At 45.2% G+C, this 16,978-nt stretch overlaps 1 long non-coding RNA gene across 16 annotated transcripts in view; it reads right to left on the bottom strand.

The window, feature by feature from the left end:
* LOC123121813 (uncharacterized) overlaps window positions 1-13,840 on the bottom strand; it is a 30,254-nt gene extending 16,414 nt beyond the window's left edge. The window contains exons 1-10 of one of the 16 annotated variants that reach the window (XR_006459868.1): window positions 13,167-13,840; window positions 12,998-13,078; window positions 12,666-12,879; window positions 12,000-12,509; window positions 11,434-11,663; window positions 11,204-11,336; window positions 11,038-11,123; window positions 10,872-10,948; window positions 9,001-10,375; window positions 8,718-8,920 (exon numbers count right to left, since the gene is read on the bottom strand). This is a non-coding gene — a long non-coding RNA (uncharacterized lncRNA). Of the gene's footprint in view, window positions 1-8,717; window positions 8,921-9,000; window positions 10,376-10,871; window positions 10,949-11,037; window positions 11,124-11,203; window positions 11,337-11,433; window positions 11,664-11,999; window positions 12,510-12,665; window positions 12,880-12,997; window positions 13,079-13,166 lie in introns of those variants that run through there. The other 15 variants (XR_006459862.1, XR_006459872.1, XR_006459863.1 and 12 more) reach the window with 15 other exon arrangements.
* Window positions 13,841-16,978: the final 3,138 nt, after the last annotated feature.

The following is a 16,978-nucleotide window of genomic DNA, read 5'->3' as shown; positions in this document are numbered from 1 at the left end:
AGAAGAGAGTGGAGGTATCATCGGCTTGAGGTGTCCATAGAATCAAAGAGAGGGATGATGTGTGTGTGTGCGCGCGCGATCGATAAAGAGTGCCATCGAATTTGTGTGTGCCCACGTCAAAGATATAGAGTGGCTGGCCTACTGGAACGTGAGATGGGACATGTGCAGTTTGTCTCTGTGGCATGGATACCTACCTGCAGCGCTCGACTATCGGTGTGTGGTGGGGGAAGAGGGAGGCCCAATTAACTATAGAGGTACAATGGCTGGTATATGTGTGGAGGAGGAGAGAGGCCTACCTCATGTATTAAGGAGATCGATCTGCCTCATGTATTAAGGGAGATCGATCGGCATCCATGCATATGTGTAGGAGAGGAATAAGGTTGGGAGAGAGACAGAGCTAGAGTGTTGGAGGGGGTGGTAGTGGAGTTGCTTCTAACAAATGGTGGGATAGGCTTGCTAGACAAACGGAGAGCACGCCCGCAATATCAATAAGAGAGGAGATGGCTGCTTGTTTTCTGTGCACGTGCGTGTGAGAGACGGGTCAGGAGGCATGCACGAATGATGAGGGGGGACGATGTGGCTGTGGTAAGCAGACGTAACTACATAGGAAGATCAATCGCCCTTTGTTAGAGGAAGGAGAGACATAACTTGTGAGGTACGTCGATCGATGGGGGGTAGTTAAAGTCGATCTAGGTATATGTTGGGAGATTGATCGGTATACATGCATGTGTGTGTTAGAAGCAAATGAGGCACGAGGAGAAGGATAGAGAGAGAGGGATGCATGTAGGAGGTGGTACGAGAGGCATACTATATCGAGGGGGAGGAGTGTGCGAGTACAAGAACGATGAAAAGAGTGGTGGGAGTGAGGCATGGACGGTGACAAGAGAAGAGGGGAAGCTTGTGTTTGTGCTAGGCACACCTGGCTAGAGAGGCATATCGATCAATGTGTGCCGTAAAGAAGGAGCTGGGGGGCCTACACACACCATGGGTGAACGACCTAAAGTGAAAAGACGAATTTGCGTGATGGAGCTAGAGAATGCTGAGGGAGGGTGAGAGGGATGCGGGCGTGTGCATGCACAAGAGAAAGTTAGCGCTAGCTACAAAGATAGAGGGTTGTGTGGGTGTAAAAGACAAATAGAGATCATATATACTTCATTATAAAAAGCGAATTCGAATATTTGAAGAATTTATCATAGTGTTTCAAACCGACGCATGTGTGAATATATATAACGGTGATACACATGGTGTGGTTATGAACATGTTATACTACATTTAATATATTTTATCTCTACTCTTATAAAAAACGGAGTTGTTGATGATGGTGTGCCTGCCATCCTGCATTATAGGCCGTCCGATTTATATCTGGCGGATAGCAAGGAAACTATGATGGTTGAAGTTGGCAACAATCATGATTGTAGATTCTTATTGAAATAGAGAAACGAATTCAAATTTAGTTCCAATTGCGGCGGTAGTTTAGACATTTGGAATGCACTAAAATGTTGGTATGAGTAGGTTACATGCATTATACAGCAAGCGAAAAAATTTAATCGGACATAACATGGATTCATACTCCCTCCTTCCATCTATATAGGGCGTAATGAGATTTTTAAGACCGCCTTTGACTATTGACAAGATTAATAGTACATGACATGCACAATGTGAAAATTATATCATTGAAAGAACCTTTCACAGACGAATTTAACGGTGTGCTTTGTGTAAGTTGCATGTCATATATCATTGCTCTAATATTTGGTCAAAGTTAGCATCAAAAAACGCATTAGGCCCTATATAGATGGAAGGAGGGAGTAGCTTTGAATAGCATTTGTATAGTAAAACGGGGCAAGACTCTCTCTTTGTGTGGTGTGAATAGTTTTATTTTTTTCGTTTTCTTTTTGGTTGAGGGAAGTGCGAATTGATTTGGTATGTACAAGTATAATATTACTACACATTAGGCTTGTCCCTAAAATTCAACCCGCGTCTTGTTATATCCCGAAAATTCAGATATCGTGCTCCCAAAACTGGCGCCTTAACAACCCGCGCCTTGCTATCCCGAAATTACAACGCGCGTGAAAACTCCCTCCAGCTGCCAAATCCCGACACGTGAAATCCCCCTTCTAACCCTGAGCCGAAAGGGCTGCTAGTTCAAATCGGTGGGGGTACTTTTATATCACACCCTACATTTTGGACAAGCGCGTCCCTAAGTCATGCTTCACCCCCTCCCATCGCCCCCTTTTCGCCATTCGAAATCCCAGGCCGCCATAACCTCTCTGCTCCAGCCGCGAAACCCCACCCTTCTCCGTCCGCCACGTCACCGCTGCCCAGCCGGAGCCTCTTCCCCGACGACATCGTCCACCGCAACAGCTCGACGTCCCTCGTCCACCTCCCCGGATGAGGATCCGTCGTCCATCTCGCCGTCCCGCCGGTTCAGCCGCCCCGTCCTCCACCTCCAAGGAGCTGCCCCGACGATCGCCTCGTCTATTGCGGCTGCTCCATCCCCAATCGGCCGCCTTAACCTGCTCCACCGGAACCGCAGCATCCTCACCGACTCCTCGGACGAAGTCGAGGCCTACTCGGCGCCACCAAAGAGGTTGTACACTCATTGCATCGCACCTTCTCCTTAACTCGACCTCCCGGCGCCGACGGTGCTCCATCCTGCACCCCCATGGAGCGGCTACCTTTAAGCCGGCGCCGCGGGCGACATCTCCACGGCGGCTCTCCCCCAGTGCGAGGCCCCTTCGGCGGCGGCGTCCATACCAGCCGGATCTGCTGCTGCTGCTCCAGCTCTCGCTCGCTCGCTCGCACTGCTGCTGCTGCTCCGGCTCTCGCTCGATCGCTCGCTCGCCCAGCTGCTGCTGCTGCTCTCCCCCTCGCTCGTGCTGATGCTCTGCTCCGATTAAGCCACACTTCAGTCGACTGAATCAACTTTTGAGTCAATCGATTTTCAGGGGTTGGGGGGCTCGCCGGAGTTAAGGAAGAACCATCCGCAGCGGGGACGGGGGCTCGCCGGAGAGGTACCCCACTATCTATCTTAGGGTTCAGGGTGGGGGCGGGGGGCCTAGAGGGCTGGCCGGGGCGGCGGTGGTTAGTTGTTCCGGTGCAGCGAGGCGACGCTAGAGCCGGCGGTTCGGTCGGTGGTGGCTGGCGGCTCAGGGGGGTGCAGGTTGAAGATGAACTATAGGCCCTCCCTAAACTACATGTCAAGTGCCTCTCTGCTACCATTGCGTTCAGTTTCGACAGTAGCATTCAGATTCCACAGTAAATTTCAGTTTCGGCAGTTAAGTTCAGAGTCAACAGTTTTTACCTCATCTGTTGTAGTTAGGTGGTTTTTGGTGATGTTAATTTTACATCCATTTTACATCATCTATTGGAGATGCTATTAGAATCCCACTTGAGATTGACGATGTCTATCTTGTGCTGCTTCAGCCTTGATGTCTTACGGCTCACCGGAGCTGCTCCAACAACAGAATGATCCATCACAACAGAGCAGTGCCCTGGACGCCGTCTACAGATTCCTCAGATCTTCCTCCACACCTCCGACAGCCACCTCTGCCTCAACTGCTTTAGCGACCAACCCAATGATGCTGAGGTCGACACGGCTACGGCAAAGAGGTTGTACACTTGTTGCATCACTTATTACTATACATTCACGTCGATCCATTAGGGCTATTTTGGTTCAACCGAAAAACGTCGATCCACTGGTTGTTACCATCACTCTAAATTTCTGCATGCTCTCCTTACATAATCTCACCATATTTTTTCGTATGCATGTCAGATATTGTACACAGTCATGCTGAACATGTAGAGAAAAAGAGAAGAGTTTTGCGCGGCAATACACTGTCATGCAGACATCGCTCCATGGTGGGTTCAATGGCAAACCCTCCCCACCCCTCTCCAGATTGTAATCCAGAGGAAGATATCTGTTCTGAGGCGGATTCAGACGCCGCTGACCACTCCTATTTACCCCCCAAGGTGTTTTCTCTACCTTGGCATGATGATGTTAGTCATATCATGCATACGTTGCCTTCCAGTGCCTACTTTTGACATCATATATGTCATCTGCTTAGTTTAGACATGTTCTGTAATGCCACCTGTTTAGTTTCTATATCATATATGGGAATTATGCAGTCTCATGTCTTTTAGCCAGCCATAATATATGTGAAATGTGCAACGTCATCCTGTTTAACCAGGCATCATATATTTGAATGATATCTTGCCCATCCTTTTCTTCATTACATTTCCATTTGTCGACAATGTTTGTACATTAAACTACTCTTCCTGTGAATCAGCCATTTGGGTAGGAGATGGAAAAATCTGGAGTGAAAACAAGGCCTTCAGAGCAGACAGTGCTACCTGTCGAAGCAGATCTCTTGTTGGGTCCCGGTAGCTCCTCAGAGATGGATTCAGAGACAGATGACTAGTCCTATTCCCCCACTGAGGTGTATATCTAACTTGGCAGGGTTATACTGCTCATATCATGCATACAGTGTCTTGCATTGCATAGTTTAGACATCATATACACAATATTCAACACCATGTTCTTAGTTCAGACATCATATCGAATGCCCTCTGTTTAGCATATAAATCACATATGTGAATTAAATGATGTGATCCTGATTACTTAGATAACATGTAGGTGAATTATGTCATGCGATCCTGTTTAGTTATTCATCATATCTTTGAATTATGTTATGCTATGCTATCCAGTTTAGATAGACATCATATATGTGAAATTATGTCATGCTATCTGTTTTAGTTAAACAATATACATGTCAACTATTTCATGCCCTCTTTTTTCCACACTATTTATTGCATCTGTCTCTCATACAATGTCTGTACATTCAACCATGTTTCCTGTTTATCAGCCATTTGAATTGGAGCGGCTGATGCCAGTATCTAGTGGACTAAAAACACGGTCTTCAAATAAAACAGTGCTACCTCTTGGTGGACATAGCACCCCGGTTGTACATGCACAAGAACCAGCCCTACCACACATAACCCAAACTCTCGCAGATTGTACGCCTACTGCGATGGACAGAGAACCAGCTTCACCCAATCTAACCCCAACCCCAGCCGATAGTAACCCAGTTCTTGTTGACACAGCACCATCTCCGTCACAGAGCTCCCAAACAAGAGCAGTTAGTAAGGCAGCTCCAGTGCCCAAAGGGCCAGTACTATCACGGCGAACCCCAACTCCACCAGTTAGTACGTCTATTCCTGTGGAGGAAGCACAACCAGCTAGTCGTACTTTAGCATCTATCACATTTGATGTTGTTAAATCGTATGTACGTATCTTTCCATCTTGGAAATATTATACCGAAGATGAAGGAAAATGCCAGTTGCAGGTGTTTGTCCAGGAGTTATGTGTAAGTAATGTTATTCATGGCAATTACTTTGCTTCGTCCCATACATCCTACCTCCATGATGGTTATAATACAGCAAATTTTCCCATTTTTCTCTATAGAGAAGGACCGATTTGGAAACTCGGGATGAGGTAACCTGTACTAATACCTCTACTATCTTCAAGAATGCTTGGTGGCAGTATCGGAATTACCTGAAGAAAACGTACTTCACCAGCAAAGAAACTCATCAAATTCCCTTACGTTCTCCTGAGACACATTTACTGGACGATGACTGAGAACGCCTTGTTCTGTACTGGTCCCGAACCAAGAATGTGGTAAGGTCTATGAGCTCATTTTCTATTTTTAAGTATTATATTCTTGCGTCTTACTGTACTCTGTTCATGTAGAACAAGTGCCTAAACCTGAAGAACAACTGTTCTAATTTAAGATTCCATTGCTATCATAGTTCGAAAAAGCGCTAGGCGTTAATTGTGCGTTTTGCCACCGCCTTGCGCTTTATTGACCAAAGCGCATGCTTATGCGCAGTTATGCACAGATTATGCGTAGTTATGCGCAATGCGTTTTGCCAACGCCTAGAGCCTAGGCGCGCTTAAGCGCTCGCTTAGGCGCGCCTTTTTTAACTATGATTGCTTTGCTCTTATATCACTGTATTTACTCATACAAATTTATTTTTAAATTGAAGGATCCAATCGAAACTCCAGTGGCACAGCAGGTATGTTCACGCATGTTTTTTAACAGGTTTGCTCTTATCAATAGCTTTGTTGATTTCAATTTCAATTGTGTATACAGTTGACTTTCATATCATGCGCATTACTAGCATCACAACAGAGCCAATAGTGTTGTTGTATATGTAGACCCGTGGTACCCATCTGAAATCTTGTTGTGTCGTGTAGTTTCCCATGCTTTGTATTCTTTCACTGCTGCTTTGTCTTGAACTGATATGATTTGAACCGTGTCTCTATTTTGATTTGGCAAGACAATGCAGTGACCATAGGACATAGATATATGTTTGTTTGATGCTTTTATTATGTACTAGTACTTGGCAATAGAAGACTCGGTAGTTTAATCCTGTCCACCTTACTAATGAACTGGTTCACCGAAATGAGTTTCATATACTAGTACATGCTAAACTTGTTATGTGTCTGCTTGTTTCTTCTTTTAGAATGCTGACAGAATATTGGGGAAGGGTGCCTTATTAAGCAATGTTAAAGGAAGTAATGCAGATAAGGTTCAAAATAGTGACACATCCTTGTTGGTCTCCAACAAAGCTGATAAAACAGCTAAGGAAGACTATCTTGAAGACAGCGAGACAACCCCAAAGTCCTGTCTTGGTTTAGTGTTCGAGTTACTGGCCACTACCGCTTGCACAAGCTATTCAAACTCACTGTCTGAATCAGTTCGGTTTCTTGAGTCTCAACTACAAGCTGAAAGACATCGATCAGCTGTGCTGCGACAAGAAGCGGAAGGACTGCGGAAGTCCCTGGAGCATTCAGATGCATACTTTCTGGTGCAACAGCAAGCGTTGGAGGATTTTAGCGCCAAACAGGACAAAGCTAATCAGCTTGCTAAGCTTATTGCCAGCATGGTGGATACCCAGGATAACGTTTCTTGAGCTCTTCTGAAGTTGTTTCAGTTATACTCTTGTTTTGCTGCCGCGTTTATTTGCACTGGTGGCCAATTTTGACGGCCAGTGTATGTAATGTGCTGCTTTGTTTCCTATATTTGCACTGGTGGCGAACTTTGATGCCCAGTGGATGTAATATGTGTAATAGCGGTAATAGGCTAGCGTTAATTGCTTGCTTATTTATTTCCTTATTGTCTTGTTTAGCTGTTTGCTTGTAGTCACTGCAGTTCTCTTTCTGTTTTTTTTAGTGGCCACAGTAGCCTATTTTTGGTAACTAGGCCAAAATAATCATGGCAACACACGGACTGTTGTAACCATGGGCCTCCTGCAGGCCGTATGATCCATGGGCCTTCGTCCGGCCGTAGGATCCATCGGCCTTCTATACGGGCCTTAGGGTCCATGGGCCTTCTACGGGCCGTAGGGTCCATGGGCCTTCTACGGGCCGTACGATCCATGGGCCTTCTACGGGCCGTACTATCCATGGGCCTCGTACGGGCCGTAGGATCCATGGGCCTTCTACGGGGCGTATCATCATTTCGCCAATCATGGGTCGTACTATTCGTGGACCATAACGGGCCGTTAATAGGCCGTATTTGATAACTCTATGGAAACAGCCCAACGGGTTTTTTACATGAAAACGGCCCAACGTATTAACGGTCCGCAAACGGGCCGACTGTAACGACGGGCTGAATTTGGCCCACAAGCAAAAAATGACAGTAACGGGCCGTATGTAACCGAATGCTGCAAATGAGCCCAAGAATCAATGGGCCCTGAGAAGGCCGAAAGATAACTTGGGCTGGGAACGGCCCAATGGAATAACGGGGCGTTAATGGGTATAAAGTGATACACTGTTCATTACGGGCCAGTTTCACCATGGGCCGTTAATGGGCCAAGAGTTACAAAGGTCCTCATATGGGCCGAAAGAAGTCATGGGCCACACATGGGCCGAAAGTTAAAATGGGCTGAATCATATTGGACGGCCCAGATGATGCTACTGGGCCTAATTCGGATAGGGCGTAACGGGCCCTGGGTTAGCGGGCTGTAAATGGGCTAATGCGAACAGGCCGTTAATAGGCTTTCTGTGGGCCGGCCCGCCACCTTTTGACCAAGTCAAACGGGCCGGCCTTTCCACGGGAATGGGCCTCTGTTGGGCCGTGCCACATGTCACCGTATCATAGGCGCCTTCGGTCCAATGAGCAGATGACATCTGTCCCAACAATGAGCCGACACGTGTTTCCTCCAGCCAATGATGATTTTACACGTGGAAAATCCCCATTGGTCGGGGCTGTTAACGGGTTATCGGATCCAAAACCCGACCCGATAGCTTAACGGTGTTCCGTTACGGTGGATGCCACGTGTCGGTCACCCTTGACGAAAGCACTTCTGTGACGCGCGATTTATCGTCATGGAAGTGGACACTTCCGTGATGATGATTTTGGTAATGTCATGGAACACTTCTACGACAACACAGGTATGACTATCTTGATTCTATCATAAAATCGTCATGGATGTACATGCATGACAAAAAACGCGACCTACTATGACAAGCACGTATCACCACGGAAGTGTATTTTTTTGTAGTGTTTCGACCCACAAACACAGCTAAGGGATGCCAGTGAAATTCAGAAAAGTAGATGATATATGTTTGTAGGATAGATCTTCTACTGTATGCAAGGATTAAGTTAGATGACCACATACCTTGCTCAAGTTGCAGAACTGATTTTGGGATTCCATATATTTGAATTTGGTCAGGGGATATCATGTATATATTACGAACAGTGGGTGTTAAATGTTGGCTGTAACGTCATACAAATGAGGGACTACGGTTACAATTGGATGTGCTGATGTCACAAACAATGTGATTTATGGTCTAGGTGGACCTTGTTGTCTCTATCCCTTAGTACTACATTAGCTCGCTATAATCCAATCCAAAACCCTGCAAATATGAAGAGCATAAATAATTGCGCTAAAGCCTTTTGGTTGTCTGAACTCTGAAGTAGTGGAATTAGGACTCACTGAAATAGCAGCTTCAATAAAAGGAGGCAATATGACTTCCATCCTGGTTCCGCCAACTGCTGTTGCTAGTCCTAGCTCATCCACAAAAATCATCATCCTTGCCGAGCACAATAAAGCCTTTCCTCATTTCAAGAACCTTCTCTGGATATGGGATAAAATCCTGTTCTACAGCAGCTGCTACAAAACCAAAATTGCAGACTGCATCAAAACATCATCATTGTCAATTTATAAGATAATTCAAGGGCTAAATAGTTGTCCAAGTTTTGACATATAGATTAGTTATGAGTAATGAACCATACAAACCATGCATGTATCTTGCAGCTTATGAGGACTGCTCTGCAAAAGCTTGACTAATCTGCATATCAAACAGGTTCTAGATATGGTAGGATATCTTCACCCATAGACGTTCATATGTGTACAACCTTCTGCTGCCTCGGAAGCACACGATGCACAGCATTGGAACATCCACACTCTGAAACAAATCAGAGCATGCCACAGGATCCTCGGACAGGGTCAGACACAAATAATGTTGTAGGCACGGAAGTTTCTCATCCATATCTACACAGAACGCAGCATGTGCACAAAACAACTCACAGTGCGATAAAAAATTTGGCTGCAAGTGTTCAGATAAAAGGCAAATGATGCACTACCTCAAACCACCCACTTTTTTTAAAGCTTATAAAACATCTTCGAGGCATTCCTCCAACTTATCCTTAAATCGTTTCCACCATCGAAATTGAAAATAACCGCAGAAATATAATAGAATTTAGATTTCTTTTCTTACGGTTCGATCGATCGGCCTGCTCCTCCCCTACCTACTCCACCTGGCCACGATCACCTTCCCGCAGCGCCCCGGGAAGCCCAACCCGTTTGCGCCCATCTTCCTCGGCCCCGAGCGCCTCCTCCTCACCACGCACATCATGGGTGGGTTCCTCGTCGGTGCCGCGCTCCCGGCGCTCTACATCCTCGACGGCCTCCGGTCCGGGGACACCACGGGGATCGCCGCCGCGGCCCCGCACACGTTCCTGCTCTCCGCGCAGGTCTTCACCAAGGGGCTCACTGCTGCGTTCCAGTGGTGGTTCTCGCTCCCCGTCAGGGCCGCCGTACCGGTCATGTACAATACGCGTAGGATGTTCATTCAGGTGACTACATATTTGTACGTGTACGACAAATCTATGAGTATACATTAAACTCGATTAATGTCAAACAAGCAACTAATGTATGCCCCATTGCTTGTAAATATACAGAAATCTCAGTGCTAGTTTACCTCTAAAAACATTCTCAGTGCTAATTCTTGTATCAGGAAAGGTACTCACCTGAACAAACCTGACTAAGGAGCTTCAACTTTTACTGCCACTGACTTGTTCCTGTGAAACTGTTGGATGTACAAGATTTCATGAGAAAGACCCATAATATGCATAAGATATTTTTCTGATTGAATAATTAATACATAGATTGCTTATGTAGGCTGTAGCTTCCATATATAAGAATATGGGAGAATATCAGGTGCTCCCACACACAAGGTGCTCATGCTCCCACCCTTCATAAAATATCCCCTACCATGTGTGTGGTTCCTGAAATATGAGATGTGCTTTTTGCACTGGTTGTATTGTTGTAGCATACACATTAGGGCTTGTTGGAAATGTGCTTTTTGCACTGGTTGTATTGTTGTAGCATACACATTAGGGCTGGTTTCCAACAGAGCACGTGAACTAACAAAGTTGATCCTAACTGAACAAAGGGCATTCATATAGTATATGCAAGCAGTAACTGAAACTATTCTAAATTATATGTAGGTCTACTCTTTCCATTGACTTGGAGAATTTTTTTGACGGAAGTACAATATGATGCCCATTAGTAAATCACTTCACCTGTATGCCCAGGGATGCTAGATCCTTGTGAATTTCTTCCGATCCCACGAGTCCTGAAGTGTCAATGTTCACCACGTCTGTAGACCAGAATCATAACTGAATCGGAGATGTCTTTGGAATTTTTATATAAGTTTAGCAATTGTCAAACTTCCCTGTAGGAGCTTACTTGACATGTCAAAGACAACTGATTGCACCCTTTCCCTGACCTTCTCATTGGATGTATCCACTTCAGCCCTTACCCATTCCATGATCCTGAATTAACAACACCTATGTGAGCACTTACATCGAACTTTAGACAATGCGAGGTTTGCTTTCTTTGATCATGTTAGCACCTTTCTTTGATGAAAGTCGCATTGATGAAGCAGAGGAAGGACATATCGATCCGTGTGACTTGTATGGCCGGTGTTCGGCATCGAGCTTGTACCATCTAACCGTGGCGAAAGATTGTCCAACAGCAATGGCTTCCTGAAACATGCAACATGCACAAACTTGATTGGTCAGTTCAACCTGCATTTTGCCGTGAAAACAAACACGTGCTGAATTGGGTACGATGATGATTTACCATGAGCACAATAACTGCGCAGATGATGGTGATCTTGGCGAATTCAGCGGTGTAGGTGCCGTTGAGCTATATCTGCTTGACGGAGCCCGAGTTCAGGCCGTCATGCACCTCGTGGATGATCTTCACGCCGTGCTTGTCCCCTTCGTGGCGTAGACCATGGCCACGGACAAGATAATTGAGACCAGAGGTGAAATCGCCGAGATCCAGAAAAGCTTCTTGTGCTTCCTCCCCTGTGTGATTCCGCATATTGTATTGTACGACCATTCATGTTAGCAAGAAGAGTATTGCAATCTACTAAATGAAGTGGTAGAAGATAGCAGAGTTCATTTGTTTCTTCTTACGATGAAGCCTGAGGCCAGGACAAAATGCAACTATATGCACAAAATTCAGATTCGGAACTTAGAAATAAAATGTTGCATTGCAATACATGAGTGACACATGAACTCAAGAGATAACATTAGGAATTCAGAAATAGACAAACTTAATTTCTGGTTCAAAGATCAACACACGAATTCGAAGAGAAACTGGGAGAGCGTGAAGCCAAACTCAGAGGAGAAGACATGTACCTTGACAATGAATCTCGCGGCGGCAACGGTCATGTTGATCTTGCACATCGGCACCAACCGCAGATCTTGTACGCCACCATCCATGGCTGTCGCAAGCACTGGACGTGCGCCTCAACACAAGCGGTCGTCGTGCGTTGCCGCCCCCACCAGCTAGCCCCACAGCATGCCGGCCGCCGTCACCATCGCCATGACTCGTCCCACTGTGATGCAACAGATCGGAGGAGGACGCCGGCGTAGAAGAGGGGACTTGGCTAAATTTGGACTGTAGCACTGCTTTCAATTGTCTGAAACCAACAGAATGTTCGCACAACATTCCCATATGCCTGAAAATATTCTGGACGCGCACACTTAACTTCATATTCAATTTCACATTCAGTTTCACTGATGCATCTACACACAACCAAGGACTTTCATTTGTAGAACTCATCTTCAAACTTTTTGTATATCACGCTTGTATAAATTTCACAGGCTTCAATCTCGAGAGGCCCCCCCATTGTTTTTTCTTTGTTTCTGTTGGCAAAAATTGTTAAGGTGCCAGAAATGCATAATAAGAAAAAGGATGAGTTTTTTGTAAAGAGATGGTGCATATCCATGTGGGGTTCATGTAATAAAATACGAATTGGTTCCTCTGTACTACAATTTCAAGCAAGACGCTATGTAACTGACCTAGCACCAGCACATAATTTTGTGCATCAACTGGTAACGTGCATGCCCTCATCTCGACTTTCCAGATGAATTCCGAAACCATTCTCCCAAGCGAATAGCTTATACTGTTTGTACGCTTCTCGGCATGAATCAAATGACATGCCTTCTACAGTCTCGGGGTTCTCCATTGTCAGTCGTAAAAGAATAAAACCATGCACAATCCTGATATTTCACACTATTTAGTAGTACTATTTAGCATGGATACCCATATAATCAATGCATGGTAGTGCTAAAAGTTAACTGTGACCCTGAGTTCTGATCAAATGTGCAGGAAAGGATAGCATGGGGCACACCTTGTCGATTGCAAGCTTCCCATCTTCTTGCACAGTGCATTTGCAAGACATCTTGGAAACCATTCCCTGCTTGTCGACCACCTATCAGATATTTACAGGCCGCAAAGTCAATTCACACTCGTCTAAACAACAACCAGGGGATAATTATCAAATTGTTAGACACATAAACCTTGACATGGTAGTGCTCTTTTGTTGAAATGAACTCCAGCCCCATCCTCTCCACAGCGAATCACTCCATGTCATCCAAGAAATCACTGGGCAGATTCATATGGAACGTTTTACGGACTGGGATCTTGGATCCTTCTATCCCTGCCTCTGCGAGGTCGCGGACGGTGTCCAGGGAGGCGGGCAATCGACCAACACAAAAGATGGGTGATGGCGCGCGTTAATCACAATGCTATGTGAGTTGTGACACGAAGCAGAGATCCAAGAACTGGAAATGGTGGGACACATAGAAGAAGACTCACCGTTGGAACAGGACCTTGCCCACCCTTGCCATGAGACTCAGTTTTGCCTCCTCGTCTTGCCTGGGCACATCGTGTGTCCTCGCCCTCGCCTTCTCCGACGCGTATAAGAGGTCCGGCAAGAACCTCTCGGCGATGACTGCGGCCGCGTCCGCGGCCTCCGTGGAGCCAGAGGATGGGGAGGAGAGGGAAAGGATGAGGGGCTTGGCGCCAGTCATGCGCTCGACGGTGTAGCAGGGGAAGGGCTCTTGTTGGACGGGGGAACATGGTGACGCCCCGAGGGGAGGAGATGGAGAGGAGGGGCAACAGCGGAGGAGGGCGGCGGGGGACGGCGGCGGGCGGCGAACCCTAGAGAGGACCGAGGGAGAGGGAGGAGTTGGATCGAGCGATGCCGAGGGGGAAAGCCAACAGAGAGCACCGGACAAAAAAAAACTGACGAAAAAACCAACGAAAAAACCGGACGAAAATGGTGGGATGAAAATAAACCCGGAACGGAGACTGAGACATTAGGAGTAGAGATGATCTTTTTCGTGCGTGAAACATAGTACTCCATAACCATGAATCACACGTCAATTAATAACCTTGAACTTACTATTTCATACGCAAATTTCCATTTAATGTTTGGGAACGTACAATCTAACAAAATAGGAAATAAATCACACAAAGGACAACTTCCTAACCCGCGCATTTGTATTTTGCTGCCAAATTTCGGAAACTTGTGAGATATAAGGAACTGGGTTATTAATGGTAAGATACTAAATCATTCCAATTTTATTGCTTGATGTTTTCTGCATGGGGCTGTATTCTCTTGATCTGTCTAGCTATATATATATGTATGTATGTATGTATGTATGTATGTATGTATTTATCAGTCAGGTATTGATACCTAGCAATTCCGGCCTGTAGTAGAAGAAATATTTCTCATCCACAACCATCATTGACGTAGAATGGACAAGTACGCGACTCACATCCTTGCAGTAGCCCTGCTGTTACATCTCGTATGCTATGCTACTATTGTGCAATGTAAGAGAACGGTTATTCCTCTGGCCTTTCTTTTAATTCCTGTTAGACATTTTGCTTGTTTGTTTACCAATCCAAAATTATTTGCATAACAATGTTTCATTTGTTATTCCATAGGCCGAACCATCGCCAACATGGAGAATGAGAAGGTCAATATACCATATGGGTTGTGCGGCAGAGAAAAGTGGTGCACTGGTACTTGCTTCTGTTGCTTTTTAACTCCGTATTGCTACAGTTCACAGGATGAGTGCAAGCAAAACTGTAAAAATTCCGGGTCTTCAGAGAACACACTAGCGGCAAGAAAACCACTCCTTTACCTGATCCTTCGCCAGCATAGTCAAATTGTCTTCAATATTAATCTGTCCCGGCATATAATACGTGATGCAAGCAAAAATAGTTTGGAATAAGAGTATTACCTTAAGCTAGTTTCTCAGTTCTATTTGTCATATTACTTTTAAACTTATCACTCTAGTAGTGCAAATATGAATTGACTGATTGCCGTCCTCACAACAATAATCCTACACCCACGGGTAATTAACAGAGAGTTACGGACCTCCCTTCTCTACTAATCAAATGTCCGCCCCCTGAGTTTCAGGGCTGGGCCCATGCCCCCAAAACAACTGATCTCGTGGACTTGTGATACGTGTAAATCATGCCGTTACCAAGCCCACAATATCCTGATATGGTTTTTTGCTTTGTGAAAATTTTGACTGGTTTTATGTGTCCAGTGGAGGACGCCATGATTGAATGAGATGAGCATCACTTTTACTGAACACCATGAAAGACTTGAGGTGGGGCTTTGTTTATCAGGTCAAAATGGAGTTGTTGGTCGGCACTTGTTAACTTTTGTGTAAAATAGCACGGTAATATACGTACCACAGACCTGATAATTCAGGTATAAACACTACGGATAGCACGGTAATATATGTACCACAGACCTGATAATTCAGGTATAAACACTACGGTAACTTTTTACCTGGGAAAACAGTTGTCCCGATAACTTTTGTATAAATATGATGTTAATAAACACATTGCAATAAACTAGGTACAAATACCGCGATAACTTTGAGAAGGGGGAGGAGGAGTTGTTGGAAAAAATACCACTGGTAACTTTTGTTGAAAACATACCCTGGGAGTTTTTGTGTAAACAACATGATAATATATGAACCGCGAAGCTGATAACTCACATACAAAAACCCGCAGTAACTTTTGACTCACGAAAAAGGTTGTTGAAAACATGCTCCCAATAACTTTTGTGTAAATAGCTTGGTAATCTACCCACGGCAGAGTTGATAATTCACATAAAAACACCGTGTTTAATTTTTGAACCGGGTGAAAAACTTGTGGGAAATATAACCCCGGTAACTTCTGCCTAAATATCATGGTAATACACACACTGCGGGCGTGTAACTTACGCACAAACGCCGTGGTAACTTTGACCCCAAGAATCTTTTGTTGTCAAAACCATACTCCTGAAAACTACTGGCTAAATAGCATGGTAATATACCCACCGCGGACGTGGTAACTTATGCACAAATACCGCGGTAACTTTGACCTAGAGAAAAAATACTTGTTGAAACCATACCCCCCCTCCTGATAACTTATGTGGAAATAACATGGTAATATATGCACCGTAGACCTGATAACCCGGTGTCGGTGTCAAAACCGGGGGTCCCGAGCTGTGGATAATGGTTTGAGGGTAACCGGAACGAAGAAGACGATGTTTACCCAGGTTCGGGCCCTCTTGATGGAGGTAAAACCCTACGTCCTGCTCTTGTTTATATTGATGAAGTTGTACCAAGTACAGAGTTGATCTATCTCGAGATCGTAATGTATAGTCTAACTCTATGGCTAGGTGAATGATTTTGTGTTGATGTCCCATCTATGGGCTAAACCCCATGGCTTATATACACGCGAGGGAGAGTATCTAGGGTTACAAGTTCGGTAGCTAGGAGCTAGGCGGCGGTAGAGATTTTGAAGTATACGTCAAGTCAAGTCTTTGAGGGAGGCAATATTGATTACGCCTCTTGCGTACGACCTCTGGAGTCCATCTTGATCATGAATGAGGGTCCGTCGGCCCAACCTGAGGATCAAGGGCGGACTAGGTTAGTACCCCCTTATCCAGGACACCATCACCCGAGTACAAACACCGTGGTAACTTTTAAATCCAGGGAAAAGGTTGTTGAAATCATGCTCGTATAACTTCTATGTAAATAGCATGGTAATATACGAATCTCATACTTGACTTACACACAAACGCCATGGTAACTTTTGATCGGGGAAAAAATTGTTCAAAACATCCCCATGGTAAATTCTCTATAAATAACAACATACGCACAACATTGCTGATAACTCACGCACAAACACCACGGTAACTTTGCCCCAGGGTGGGCTATTTCAAAACATACTTCCGGTAACTTTCGTATAATAAGCATGACACTATACGCAACATATATGTGATAACGCATGCACAAGCATCCATGATAACTTTGACCCG

The sequence above is a fragment of the Triticum aestivum genome, chromosome 5D (genome assembly GCF_018294505.1).
Source record: "Triticum aestivum cultivar Chinese Spring chromosome 5D, IWGSC CS RefSeq v2.1, whole genome shotgun sequence".
In the NCBI taxonomy this organism is placed as follows: Eukaryota; Viridiplantae; Streptophyta; class Magnoliopsida; order Poales; family Poaceae; genus Triticum; species Triticum aestivum.
This window is presented reverse-complemented; position numbering and strand designations above follow the sequence as displayed.